This window comes from Tyto alba, unplaced genomic scaffold (genome assembly GCF_018691265.1).
Source record: "Tyto alba isolate M040663 unplaced genomic scaffold, T.alba_DEE_v4.0 Super-Scaffold_6, whole genome shotgun sequence".
NCBI lineage: Eukaryota > Metazoa > Chordata > Aves > Strigiformes > Tytonidae > Tyto > Tyto alba.
The window spans coordinates 19,544,108-19,557,600 of NW_024881327.1; the positions used below are offsets into that span (position 1 = coordinate 19,544,108).

General features: G+C 37.9%; 1 protein-coding gene across 4 annotated transcripts in view; it reads right to left on the bottom strand.

Annotated features, from left to right (window-relative positions):
- DCTD (dCMP deaminase) overlaps positions 1-13,493 on the bottom strand; it is a 60,324-nt gene that overhangs the window by 23,444 nt on the left and 23,387 nt on the right. The window contains exon 3 of one of the 4 annotated variants that reach the window (XM_042808045.1): positions 4,049-4,128. The exons of the other annotated variants lie outside the window; for them this stretch is intronic. The gene's annotated coding sequence lies outside the window, so the exon portion shown is untranslated. The remainder of the gene's footprint in view (positions 1-4,048; positions 4,129-13,493) is intronic. 4 annotated transcript variants of the gene reach the window in all.

The window sequence follows — 13,493 nt, forward strand, 5'->3', positions numbered from 1 at the left end:
AAACCATAACAACTAGTAACCTTTAAAAAGCAGCGCTGATCATACACAGTGAAAGATAGATTTTCTCATCTGTGAACACTGATTAGGAGTTCTTACAAACTGTGCCCTTCCTCTGAATTTATCACGTTTTCCAGCTAGTATCTATAAATCAGCTAGAACCAAATTCAAAATAATACAATCACCATTTCTCAAAAAGGAACCAAACAAAGATGCTTGCTCCCTTCTCTTTCTCTCCTATCATAGAAGAAAAAAATATACACTGCAAAATAACTGCATGTTTTATTAAGCAATGAGGTTTTTAATTTTGGACTGCATTTTTCAACTTTCTATAAAATTACATAAGAATTATTTTTGAAATGCAAAACTGAATTGTTCTTGTCATGCTTAGCAAATAAATTTCCATAGTAATTTGAACTACTCTTGTATCTCCATCTGTTAAGTCCACAAACATTATTTTTTTAATTTTTCAAAGGTTATTAATTCTTCTATCTTGATCTTAAAAAAACAGACCAACAACATTCATCATTTCTAGTAATACAGCAGTGATATGTGGCCTGGGAAAGAAAACTTTTGGTGGAAATTCAGTTAGTAGTGTTGCTAACTGACACATTTTCTGGAAACCTAACTATATTTTGTTTTTCTTCTGTTTTGTTTTAAATTATACTGAAAACTCTTGTGGCCAAGTTGTGACTGCACTTCTGACAGACTACTATGGGAGTGGTACCTGATGTGCCAGCCTCTTTCTGCATGCAGGCATCAGTTACAGATACCTAGAGAAAGTTACACCTGGATTAGGTGAGATTTAGGCCAGGTGAGATTTAAGTCTAAACAGTGTTGTGCTGAGGGCGGGTAGCTTGACTTGCTACAGGTGTGGGGCAAAGTCCTGCTGCCTGGTAGGTTCTGTAAGACTTCTCTGGTAGCTGCCTGGTTTGTAAAAGCAGCAGCTCCTCTGGATCTGCTCTCTGATTTCTCCTCTCCATTAACTCCATCTTATGCTGTGCTCTGGAAACTTATTTGTGCCTCTCATCTGTCACAGGACCATTTAGATCTCTGTGACAGAATTGGAGTGCACTGACTCAAAGCCCCTGTTAAGACAGGCATGCAATCAAATCGGCTGAATTAATTTTGTATCTGACACTCCAGCCCTGTCCTTACACATTCATCTTTTATTCCACAGGAGAATATATGTGAAGAAGCATGGAGTACCTCAGGTAGTCTTTTAGGTTATTTTTGTTTGTCTCTCATTTCCTAGGTGAAAGACCTGAGCACGGATTATCATGACCTTGGTGTATAGATGTCAATAAACAACCTGAGCTGATTACAAATATTTTAGATGCTCTTATTAATGAGAAGCGGACCAAGTATGAAAGACATGCTAAATATACAACCATCTGTCAAGATGCTTATGTTTTTAGCTTACTGCTTATGAAATTTTCACATCTTCTACCTTTTGTCAATTTTGATAAAAGCAAACCAAGTTGAGTTTGGGAAAACCCCAGGTTTCAGACCTCCTCCCCACTTTCTTGCTGCTTGCCAAGAGACTCTCTTAATTTTGTTGGCAAGCAAAATCTCTCTCCAAACGTAACATATGTATAAATCGTCACTCAGAGAGTAATGTTTGCTATTTGCCAGGATATGGAGTATGAGGTTTGGTAGGCCACCCTGAAATCACTCTCAAAATTTAAGGGAAAAGTAAAAAGAAATTGCTAATGAGCTGTTGTCTTTTTCTCTAACAGAATTGCTTTTCCAGGAACTAATTGCTAAATTTGGAGAGAAAGACAGATAAAATAAAAATAAATTTAAAAAATTACTATCTCTTTATATTTTAACATTTGATTCTTATCTGTCTTTCAGAGAAGAACTGCTCGCTGACAGGGTAATTTTCATAGGTAGAGAAGGGGGATTAGTTTTTAGGCAAATCTCATCTTCCAAATATTTTTCCAAACAGGAATTTCTTCTTGAGTTAAACTTTACCTCCTATATTTGCTTACACACCAAGAATATACTAAATACAAAGGCAGCTGCTGGTATATGCTGCAGTTCTCAATTTCTATAGTTAATTTAATCAAGAATATGAATTTATGGCTTCCTCACTGGTCAAATAACATTTGTTGCAGTGTCAGGCATTGTTCTGTGAACAAAGTCCTATTGATGGAACGCCCTCTCTGGAAGACCTAAACAGGGTTAGCTGCAGCAGCTTGTTAGTAAACCAACCCATTAATAGACTGCAATAAACTGTTAGATTTTTATGCTGTAGCATTTTGTATAGGGAGCATAAGCATTTCAGAATTGCTATAGAAGATTTAACTTCAGCTTGTAACTCTTTATACTGTATAATTTTGCAACTACTTATTAATAAAGATGGTAAGAAATGCAACTTATTACAAGCCTTTGATCAAAACCAAACAAGATGGTATCATGGTAATTTTGGTGCAGATAGAAGCCTGTTGCAAATCCAGTATTTTCAAACTGAAGTGCTAAAATTCAGGACATGGAAACCTGTATTTAGATGCTTACATTTTTACATATTTGTAAACACTGAGTACCAGAAACTCTTGCACATGATGAGTATCTCCGACAGAATACAGCTAATACTAAGGCATTTCTATGATTTTCATGTCCTAATGGAAACCTTTTATCTTCTCTATTAGATTTCAAGGACTTGTGTATTATCTTACCTTTCTATAGAATCTGTTCCTTGAAAACTAGAATCAAGTGCTGTATTTAAGTTTTCTTCCTTCCTGTCCAAGTCAGACACTATTTTAAGTATCACATTCTCAGTCTTCCAGACAAAATTTCTGCAGTTTACTAACTCCTTAAATCCAGAACTCCCTAAATCCAGCTTCTCACCCTGGTGAATAGCAGAGTTCTTTTATTTGCACTTTATTCTGACTGGGGTCACAAATGAGTATATAAATAATGCTCTTTAAACAGTCTTCTGTTCCATTTTTAACATTACAGCTATTTTTCATCTCATGGGCATGACTTTCCTATCATGATGCAGCAGCTTTTCACATTACTTGCATGAACTTTCCCTAAATCCCATAATCTGTTGCAGTATACCAACTTGCAAAAACTGCAACTGGGCAGTAACATTACCTGCAATCATTACATTGAACACATTCTGAAGAAAGAAACCTTTACTCTTCTAGCACATAAAAATAATCTTGAACACATGTATCCCTTCATATCTGGGCAACTAGTTTGCACTTCATAGTCTTTGTTTTTTTCTTCTCCTGATACAAATTCCTTTTATGCTTGTCTCATTTACCCTCAGTGGAGTTTCTCTCCAAGTTTCCTCTTGTTCCTTTCAAATTTTTCTTTGTTTATGACAAGCTTTAGATTTCTTCTATAGATAATTTTTCTAGTTTTATGTATAATTTCCTGTCATTTATCTTAGCTCTATCTTTAGATTTCATTATTAATGGTGTGATAATACTTAAATCTTCATATAAGAGCTGCTATACAGAATAATTTTCTTACAACTTTATATAAGATTTAGCATGGAAAGTTTTAAGTAAACATGCTAAATCCATTCTGTGATAAGAGATGAAATACCCTTTCAGCTAACCTGTGGATTGGGGTAAAAGACAAACAAAAAAACAAATATTTCAGGATTCTTAGATACAGCACTTTAGCTAGCAAAATTAAACTGAGTTAAAAGAAACAAAAAGAACTGCAATCACCGTGGGTTTGTCCTGTATCTCACGTCAGCATGATGAGATCCCTTTGACCTACTCGCTTTTCAAGTTTGCCCATATTCCCATTTCCTCAAATACCCATTAGCACCAGAGGCATTTTCCTTCCTCAGTAATAACTGCTCCATTCCTAGGACATAGCACCAAGAGAACTGTGAAACAGGAGGCACAAAGCCTTCATTTTGTAACATCCTGCGTGTTAGCTTGGCAGCAGGGCAGAGGGAGCTCAGGTGCCACTATCACATTATATGTGACTTCTTTCCATCTCTTCCGACTAAGTTCTGGCTGTTTCCTAAACTCATTGAACTAATTACACAAGAGCAGCTAACAGCCATGCTGCTTTAACTTACCAATAATGAAAAGTGAACTGGAGCTGTCAGGAAATACATTTGACATCCCAGCTTCGAAGAACAGGAACTCTGTGCTCCCTCTGTAGATATGAGGGGAAATATAATCATTAGTAAACCTAATTTATTTCATAAGCAGAGTTGGCAGTGTGATTCCTTTTCAAGATTTCCTGGCACCTTCCTATTATGAGATTCTGCTTTTAGTTGTCTACATCAGACAAACATGATTTGTTCAGGCTGAAATAACCCAAGCTGAGCGTTTGCTTCTACTAAGATTATTTTTTATCTTTCAGGTTGTATCCATATTTTTTATGCTATCATAACTTTTAAACCATTATAAATAAAAGCATATTCACATTAGGAAGGCATTGACTCAGATGGTAAAGACAGCATATGGTAAATGAGGAATTGTAGCATGGAGCCACAGCAGCTTTGTGCTATAGAAAATACGATTAGGTAAAGAAGGCAAAGAGCAGGATGTAATCTTTGAAGCAGGAATCATTAAGGAATTCAAAGGTGGATGAGCTATAGATTGTGGAAAGAAAAGACAGACGTTAGGTATTTCCAATTCTTATTTTTCAGAATACAACAGATTATTATTAAGGTTCAAAGTACTGAAGAAAAATTCTTTTGAGGCCAGCTTTCACAGCAGCCTAGAGAGATAAAGAAATTAAATAACAGATGTACTTTATTTTTTTCAAAACTGAGGAAGCAAAAAGGAACTGAACTGTGATATCCTTCATTTACGGGAAAGTAAACTAAAAAACTCCCTGCTACTTCAACAAAAATTCAGTGGGTTCTATAGGGACAGTAACAGGGAGAACTCCGAATCTCTCGACTGGTATATATGTCCTCTGGGGTGAGCATTTTTCTACAGAAGATAAATGTCTTACACAAGCAAAATAAGAAACAGGACAAAAATAATAATAATTTTATGGCTTTTGTGAAAACTGGCTACTCTTGTTAGTAGAGCATTTTACAATAAAAACATTTCCAAGCAAAGAGTCTGTTAAATTGACTTTAACATTTTTTTTAGAGGATTCTTGTTGGAAGATATTATACGGGTCATTTTGTTTATGCATTTTGTGTTAGAAAATTCTTCAAGATTTTGAACAGCGCTTCAGCAGATCTGCAGTACGAGAACATGAAATTAGCTAGCACAACGGAATCGATATCGAGCAATATTTTGTCTCTGAAAGAAATTAAGTCTGACAGAGAAGAGTAAGAGCAGTGTAAGCAAACCGAGACTCTGGCTAAAAAGCTGGATACAGAAATTCCCTGTAAAGCAGTACAAATTAGTTGATGTCACCAGAGCAAGAAAACCATAGTGACAGAATACAATGTTATCCAGGTTCCAGAATACTTTTATTGTCACCACCTTAGGTCACTAAGCTTCACAAGCTATATCCATCAAGTTTGATAGCAGTATATACACTCCCAGCTGAAGCTAGAAGGTGCAGTGCTTTAATGTACTAACGATTTACATTAAGACACCTGGGTTCAAAGTCAGTTTATGACAAGAACAAAATGGGTTTGTTGGTCTCAGCCTGCTCTCTAGTGGACAATTGCTCATAAACCCAGTCCTGAGAAGAATCCCAAGAATTAGATTTGTTGGCCAAGACATATGGTGAAATGCATATTCTCTGAACAACATTATTAAAAATAAGATTAAACTGGATAGCTGTGCTTCCTGTGCTATTCTGAAACACTGTAAGATGAGACATTTCCATCAGTGTCTCTTAAATACTGTACTCAGTATTCTTGCTACCAGGATTTGAAAGGATACAACAGAAGGGGAAAAAGTACAATGGAAGGCAGCAAAGGCAATTAGATGCTTCCATGTTAGCGGAAAATGAAGATAAGATGACATACTGCCATAACAGATATATATGTTTATGACTAGATAAAATATTTATCTTTTTTTACCTTTTTTCATAATACAAGATGCTGAGAAACAAAAAAAATTGATCCACATAATAATGACAAAAGGAAATATTTTCTTGATACACAATTAACCTGTAAACTCATGTCTGAAAGACATCTTAGAGGACTTTAAAAAAGATTATGCTTTTATATGAATAATAAGAATAGCAAGAGTTATGTTAGAGAGTATTAAACTGTATGAAGGATATCAACTCTCATGATTCAAGACATAAAACAAACAAATTGCCTAGAGCATGGGAAGAAACTACACCCACAGCTGTTTTATTTCATTAGTATATCCCGTACAATGGTTACATTCACTTCAGCAGGCAGGCAGTAAAATGCTGGAGTCTTAGATTTGTGTAGTCTGTAGTATTTCCTATGCTACCAAGATAAATTCCTTGGTGACTCATTTGCAGAAATCAGCTGCAAAAAAATTGTCTGGCACTGTGACCCCATTTCAGGTTATTCCCCTTTACATTGCTTAACCTTTTATTAGTCAGGAGAACAATACTCACTGATATCCAAGTGTTTACAGCTACATTTGTGTGCCAACTACACAGCCAAAGTAAAATTGTTATTGAGTTAAAGTTGCTTTTAAAAACTTTTTTTTTAATATAAAAAAATAATGCTAGTTATCACTAGCTTGTAATTGATCACTATATATTTTCTCTATGTAATAACATATATATACAGTATATTAACACTCACAGTTTTTTAGTCTTGTGCTTTGTCCTAGACTAAACTGACCAGTCCATTATTTTTCATCATCTCATCTACCTCACTTATTTGCAGAAATGTTTGAACACTTCTGTGTTTTACAAGCCTACATTTCAAGTTCAAAATAAATTTAAAATTCAATTCGTATCCAAAGAAAGTTCACCTTATGGAGTGGCTACTGTTTGCCCTGTTTAGAATGCTGTATTTCTATATTTTACACAACAAAAATAAATAATAATTTAAAAAGCAGCCTCTTTTTCCATTTGTTAATGTCAGAGCAGCCTCTCTTGACGTTATTCTGATTCCAAATTTCGAGACTCATAATTTTATATAAGAAAATAGTTTTACCCTCAGTTTTGCAAGGAAATTCAACTCCAGGTATACTCCATTGCTCTCTTAGTTACTAATCATACTATTAGTTTATCAAAGCTCTTTTTTCTATGGTTCTATGGTTTCTATTTCTTTCATAACGACTACTTCTGATTATTTTCTTTCCAATCTTCTAATAGTTGATGGTTTACTTAAAGTTTGAGCCAGTAAATGCTAGTGTGAAAATGTGAGTTATCATTTACAGAAAAACATTTTTTCTTGACTTCGTAGATAAAAAGTGAATTTTAACTACTTTTAGAAAGTGAACTAAGTGAATCTGAAAGCCTCTAAAATCACAACGCAAATAAAGTCAAATCTTAATTTATTGAGGAAGGGAGCTGACTCATCATTTCTGCTTATGTGAAGATGACAGTATGCTTCCATGAGTAAATTCTTACTCCAAAATTTTGTATTTATGGAATACCTTGACAATTATAATTTCCTTGAAGATAAAAAAAAAAAAAAAATAGAAATGTTAAATAGGACCTAAATTTGTCAATCATAATGCAGAGGAATGAAACAGCTAAGACTCATATAACTTCAAAAGAATTAGAATTATGCATTTAAATTCAGATTTGTGGCATGAACTAAGATAATTACCAGGAAAATAGCAGCTTTTGCAGTCAATAACAGACATTGTTTGTCAATTTTGCTGAGCTGACAAATGAAAGATGATGGCAGCTGAAATGAGCTACAGATTATATGAGAACTACTATGGTCCGTAAAGGCTAATGCTTTTATTCTCAAAGCCTGAAGCGGTAAGAAATATTAATAAAGCTATTTATATTTAGCTAGTTGTAGTGTGTCAGGTACCCAGTAAAGAAAGGTTTCTTGATGGTGGTAGCCTTCTGTTTCCACTTGTCATCAAACACAGCTTTCTAAAAATGTTTTTCTGCTCTATTCTCCCGATAATTCAACAGCAGTAAGACCAAGAAAACCCTCTCAGAAGTACCGACTGCTTGCACAGAATTTCTGTTGTACTCATGATCACCCGCTGGCAAATACTAAGGCACAGAACAAAAATAAGTAAGATAGCTATAGCTCAAAATGGATAGTGCTGGAAATGGGACATAGCGAGTGTACGGGTAAGAGAGAAATCCCTCACATAACAGTGGTGCCTCACTGCTAGAGGACAAATAAATAAAACCCAGTATTTATGCTATGCAAGATCTTAATCTTTATTTGTGATCTTACAAAAGAGCTTAAAATCCTTTACTTTCTGCAGAGCAGAGATCTGTGCATACTAAAGGAGGAACATACTGTAACCATGACTATATATTTCAGGGATATAAACCACTGAATGACAGCTCAGGATCAGCCAAAGCAGATCAAAGCTTTGGGAATCTTATCTCCCCAACTTCTGTGGGAACCCACTGTGACAAGCTTATCTCTTTGATCCCAATTTAGAATATGTCAGAATAGGTTAATCCTACTTGTTTATTTTCACATTTGACAATATTTTTTTTTAATTAAAGTGGTAGGCATGACCCAAGCTCTCAATTTTCTCATTGGTTTCCATCACTTGGAAAGTGCCACAACATGGATAAAAGTCCTAACTTTTGGATTTCAGCTTTCAGATTAAATCTTTTCAGCTTTTCCTCAGCTCTTCTTCAAAAGGCTTCTGAACTGAGTTGCAGAGAAACATAAGTAGTACAGAACCTTAGAATAGAAGTCTTTAAAAGTACCATAGGAAGGAACTGAGAAGAATCCTAGTCTGTTATTATTTTTACACCTTATTATTTTGAAGTCATTGATTTTGAATGCCATAATTCAACTGTCTTAGCCATGATACAGATTTCCCAGACCAGATGGTCAGTTCCCCTGTACCCAAATGTGTAGTACACTTCAGACAAGCAGGCCATTGCCCTAAGCAATGGACCTTCCCACAAGCCTGACTGGCAGCTGAGTTACCCAAAGCATGCAATGTCCCTTATGTGAGGCTGAGAGGGGAGTCCTGCACCCTCCTTCTGCACAATCACTGCAATCGTCACGACTGACTTCTGCATGGAAGCCTTGATACTGAGCTGTTCCCTTTGGTTCTGCTGACCCTATGTGTGCAAGAGTCATGAACAGCTAGGCCACTGAACAGATACTATGAAGAGAAGAGTTGTCCCTGTTGCTTTAGCAGGGAAGCTTGAGGCACATGCTACTATCAATAGCCTTACTGTGCAGAGCACTACTCTGATTGTCATTCCAGATATGATGTCAGAGAAGTCCAGTCACTCCCCACTGCCATGGTTCCGAAATGCCAATAAGAGTGCCACAAAAATATAAATAGGGACAAGTGTTCACCAAAACCGATGTTGGTACGAGGGAGAGAAGCACAGGGCAGCTGCATTAACTAATTATGCATAGGAGCTGGGGAAGAAGCAAGGGCAGGTAAGAACACAGAAAGTCCTAGTACAGCACATGCATGTATCCCCCCATATCTCCCCACATTTTCATTTCTTTGTTCTCTACAGATCCATCTCTGAGGAAGGGAACCCTGCCAGGAACCTCCTTCAACAACATCTAGACTAGACCATGGTCAAGGAACAGCTAGGGGCTTACACCTAGGCACTTCTTCCCTACAGTTGTGTTTTAATTCAAAAAAGAGTAACCAAGTAAGAAAGAGGAAGTTTGTTAGAAGGAAGTTAAGGGCAGCTCAGAGTCTCAACTCTATACAGGCACCAAGGAATCTGTTTAAGGATATCATAGTAGAAATAGATACTTTCTCTTAAGACAGACTTCAGAAAGGGCAAAAGGAAGCTGGTGCAACTAACCAGCAGAGTGAGGTTATTAGAAGCAAAAATACATCTTTGAAAATGCTGAAGTCATGTTCAAATGACACAAGAAGAAAGAGTTACAAACTCTGGCAGGTTAAATGTGAAAATATAATAAGGCAGACCAAAAATCGTCTGAAGAATAACCAACAAAGGAATCAAAACTAATAATTATTTTCTCTACAAAAGATATCAGGAGCAGGAAGTTTGTCAGAATCTGTAAGGCCAGTTTATTTTCAGGGCATAAAAGGGTACTTGTAGAAGACAAGGTCATTGCAGAGAAGCTAAATGAACTCTCTGCATTGGTGATCACTCTGGAAGGAACTGGGAAGATTCCAAAACCAGAACCATTCTTGGTGGGGGACTCATCTGAAGATCAGGCTGAAATTGAAATTACTGTAGAAGAGATTATAGAATATATATAAAGTGATAATCACCAGGACCATAAAGTATTCACTCCAAATTTCTAAAGGAACTTGAGGACAAAAGAGCTGAATTACTCACAATGGGGTGTAACTTATTGCTTAAAATTGCCTTGCTGCTGGAAGGCAGCAGATGTGAGATCAATTCTTTAAAAAGGTTCCAGAGAAAATACAGTGAATGGTAGGAATGTAAGTGTGATGTCTACTGGACAAATTACTAGAAACCATGATAAGGAACAGAATTAGGGGACACCTGGATAGATCCAATTTATTTGGGAAGAGTTAGCATTCTGTTGAGGAAAATACTGGTTTACAATTCTGATAAAAGTTTCTCAAAGGAGCCAGAAAGGATGTGGATAATATGGGAGTGATGATGTCCATACAGTATACTTTGATTTCCAAAAGATTTGAGTTCAGGTTAGAATTAGGGTTCGCTAAACTGAAATGCCTGCAGGGACTAAGACTGAAGGTAGAAAAGAGACAACCAAGGAATTGCAAGGCAGGACTCTGGGTGGTTTATAGGGAGAAGGGCATCCTAAGATGATCAGCCTGGCCTGACATTAGACCTGGGACAAGACTGAGAAGAAGTAGTTGGAAAAAGTGTGGCTCTTGTTCCCAGATGGAGGAAAAGGCCCAGAAAAGCAAAAACCTCTTACTGATAAAATGAGACACTATTCACTATGTTATTCTTTTTAGTGCATTCGGATGTAACTCAGTAAATAGGATTTTGCCAATAGTAGTAAAAGGCCAGAGACTCTGTAGTGACCTGACAGTCCAGGGTCTCAGGAGCTGTCTGGGCTTCTCTTGACTTGAGCTGATTTTAATTTGGCTTTTTTTTTTTTTTTTTTTAAACATGTATGACAATCATCTAGTGGTCAAGTGGGTGGTATTGGCTAACTGGGTTGAGCTTGGTCTGTGAATGCTTTAATGCAAAGCATTTCACACTGCCTCACACTACATCCTTGTCTCTAAATTGGAGAGACATGGATTTGACAGATGGGCCACTTGGTGGATAAGAAATTGGCTGGACTGTCACACTCAAAGAGTTGTGGTCAATGGCTTGATGTCCAAATAGAGAGTAGTGATGAGTGGCATTCCTCAGGGGTCACTGTTGGGACTGGCACTGTTTAACATCTTTGTCAGTGACATGGACAGTGGGATCGAGTGCACCTTCAGCAAGTTTGACAACACCAACCTGTGTGGTGCGGTCGACACGCTGGAGGGAAGGGATGCCATCCAGAGGGATCTGGACAGGCTTGAGAGGTGGGCCTGGGAAAACCTCATGAAGTTCAAAAAGGCCAAGTACAAGGTCCTGCACATGGGTCGGGGCAATCCCAAACATGGATACAGGCTGGGTGGTGAGTGGATTGAGAGTAGCCCTGCGGAGGAGGACTTGGGGGTATTGGTGGATGAAAAGATGGACATGAGCCACTAATGTGTGCTCACAGCCCAGAACGCCAACCGTATCCTGGGCTGCATCAAGAGCAGTGTGGCCAGCAGGTCCAGGGAGGGGATGCTCCCCCTCTACTCTGCTCTGGTGAGACCCCACCGGCAGTGCTGTGTCCAGCTCTGGGGCCCCCAACATAAGGAGGACATGGACCTGCTCGAGTGGGTCCAGAGGAGGCCACGAAGATGACCAGGGGGCTGGAGCATCTCCTCTGTGAGGACAGGCTGAGAGAGTTGGGGTTGTTCAGCCTAGAGAACAGAAGGCTCCAGGGAGACCTTATAGTGGCCTTCCAGTACTTAGAGGGGGCCTATAGGAAAGGTGGGGAGGGACTCTTTATCAGGGAGTGTAGGGATAGGATAAGGGGTAACAGCTTTAAACTGAAAAAGGGTAGATTTAGATTAGATGTAAGGAAGAACTTCTTTACTGTGAGGGTGGTGAAGCACTGGAACAGGTTGCTCAGAGACGCTGTAGATGACCCTTCCCTGGAAATGTTCAAGGCCAGGTTGGAGTCCACCATTTGAACTTCAGGCATTTGGGCCTGAGCTCTGGCTAGGCTATGATTAAGGTTTGTTTCAATACAATCCTGAGAGGAATGGTAGGACTGAGAGTAAGAACTGGAACTCCATGGGAGTAGAAGGCAGGCCTTAAGAGGTTCCTTAGGGACATCATTAGGCCAGAGGATCCTGAACCTATCAGAACAATGAGGGCTTAAAAAGGGAAGCTTCCTACGTGGATAAATAGTTCGCTAAAAGATAAAAAAGAGAACATCAGAGTAAATGGTAAGTTTTTGCAGTGGAGGAGGTTAAAAGTGGAGATTCACAGTGGACTGTCTGAGATATCCTCTTCAACATGTTCATAAATTACTTTGAAATGGAAGCCAATAGTGAGATCACAGTATGTGCTGGTAAAAGCATAAAATGAATGGTTAGTGGGACAAAGGTTTTTTGTGAAGAACTGCTGCAGTTCCAGAGACCAGTGAAGTCACTAAACATACAATACAAACTATGTCTCATCTTTGAAGGGACTGAAAGAGAATATGCCAGTAAGAATGTGCACTAGTCCAAGATTATGTAGGAGATGTCAGCTCTGTCACTTCACTATTTGGCCATGCAGTTACAACTGTAGCGTTGAGGAGGCTGTGGGTTTGCATGGTCCAAGAGATCAATTGTCATGATGGACAATCACCATGGGCCACAAACCCTCAAAAAGCAATGGTAGAACATGTCAGCCAGTGTGGTAAAGCATTAAGTCACATGAATGGCTGAAGAACCAGTCCTCTAAGCTAGAGCCTGAGGCTGACTGCCAACTGTGAAGTTGGCTGTAGTGGTCAAGTTTATGGGACCCTGCTTTGCATATGGAACACAACTATGTTCTCTCTGCATGGAGAGTCACAAACTCTGGCTTTGTTTTTCTGATTTCATGCAGCCAAAAGAGAAGCTGCTTACATTATTATGTTTATTTTTTGTCATTATTTAAAATCCATCTCAATTAATAAAGCACAAAAAAATGAAGTATCTAAGGAAAAAAAAAGTGTTGATAACAAAAGTCTGTATTGCCCTTAACATGCCCACAAAATTTTCAGTGAAGTCAAAAAAGCAGCATATGGCAAAACTCTCAAATCAGACTTCTTTTCACCATGATTCCCCATAGTATTCATAGGAGTTTCAGTGGCAAGGAATTTTAAAGGAATTCCAGTTCTAAGTATGTAACAGCCTAATAGGTTGGAACAGTAATTCTTCTTCCATCAATTTTAATGGTTACTTTTTAGATTTAATGTGCTTGTGACATTTTTGCAGACTCATATT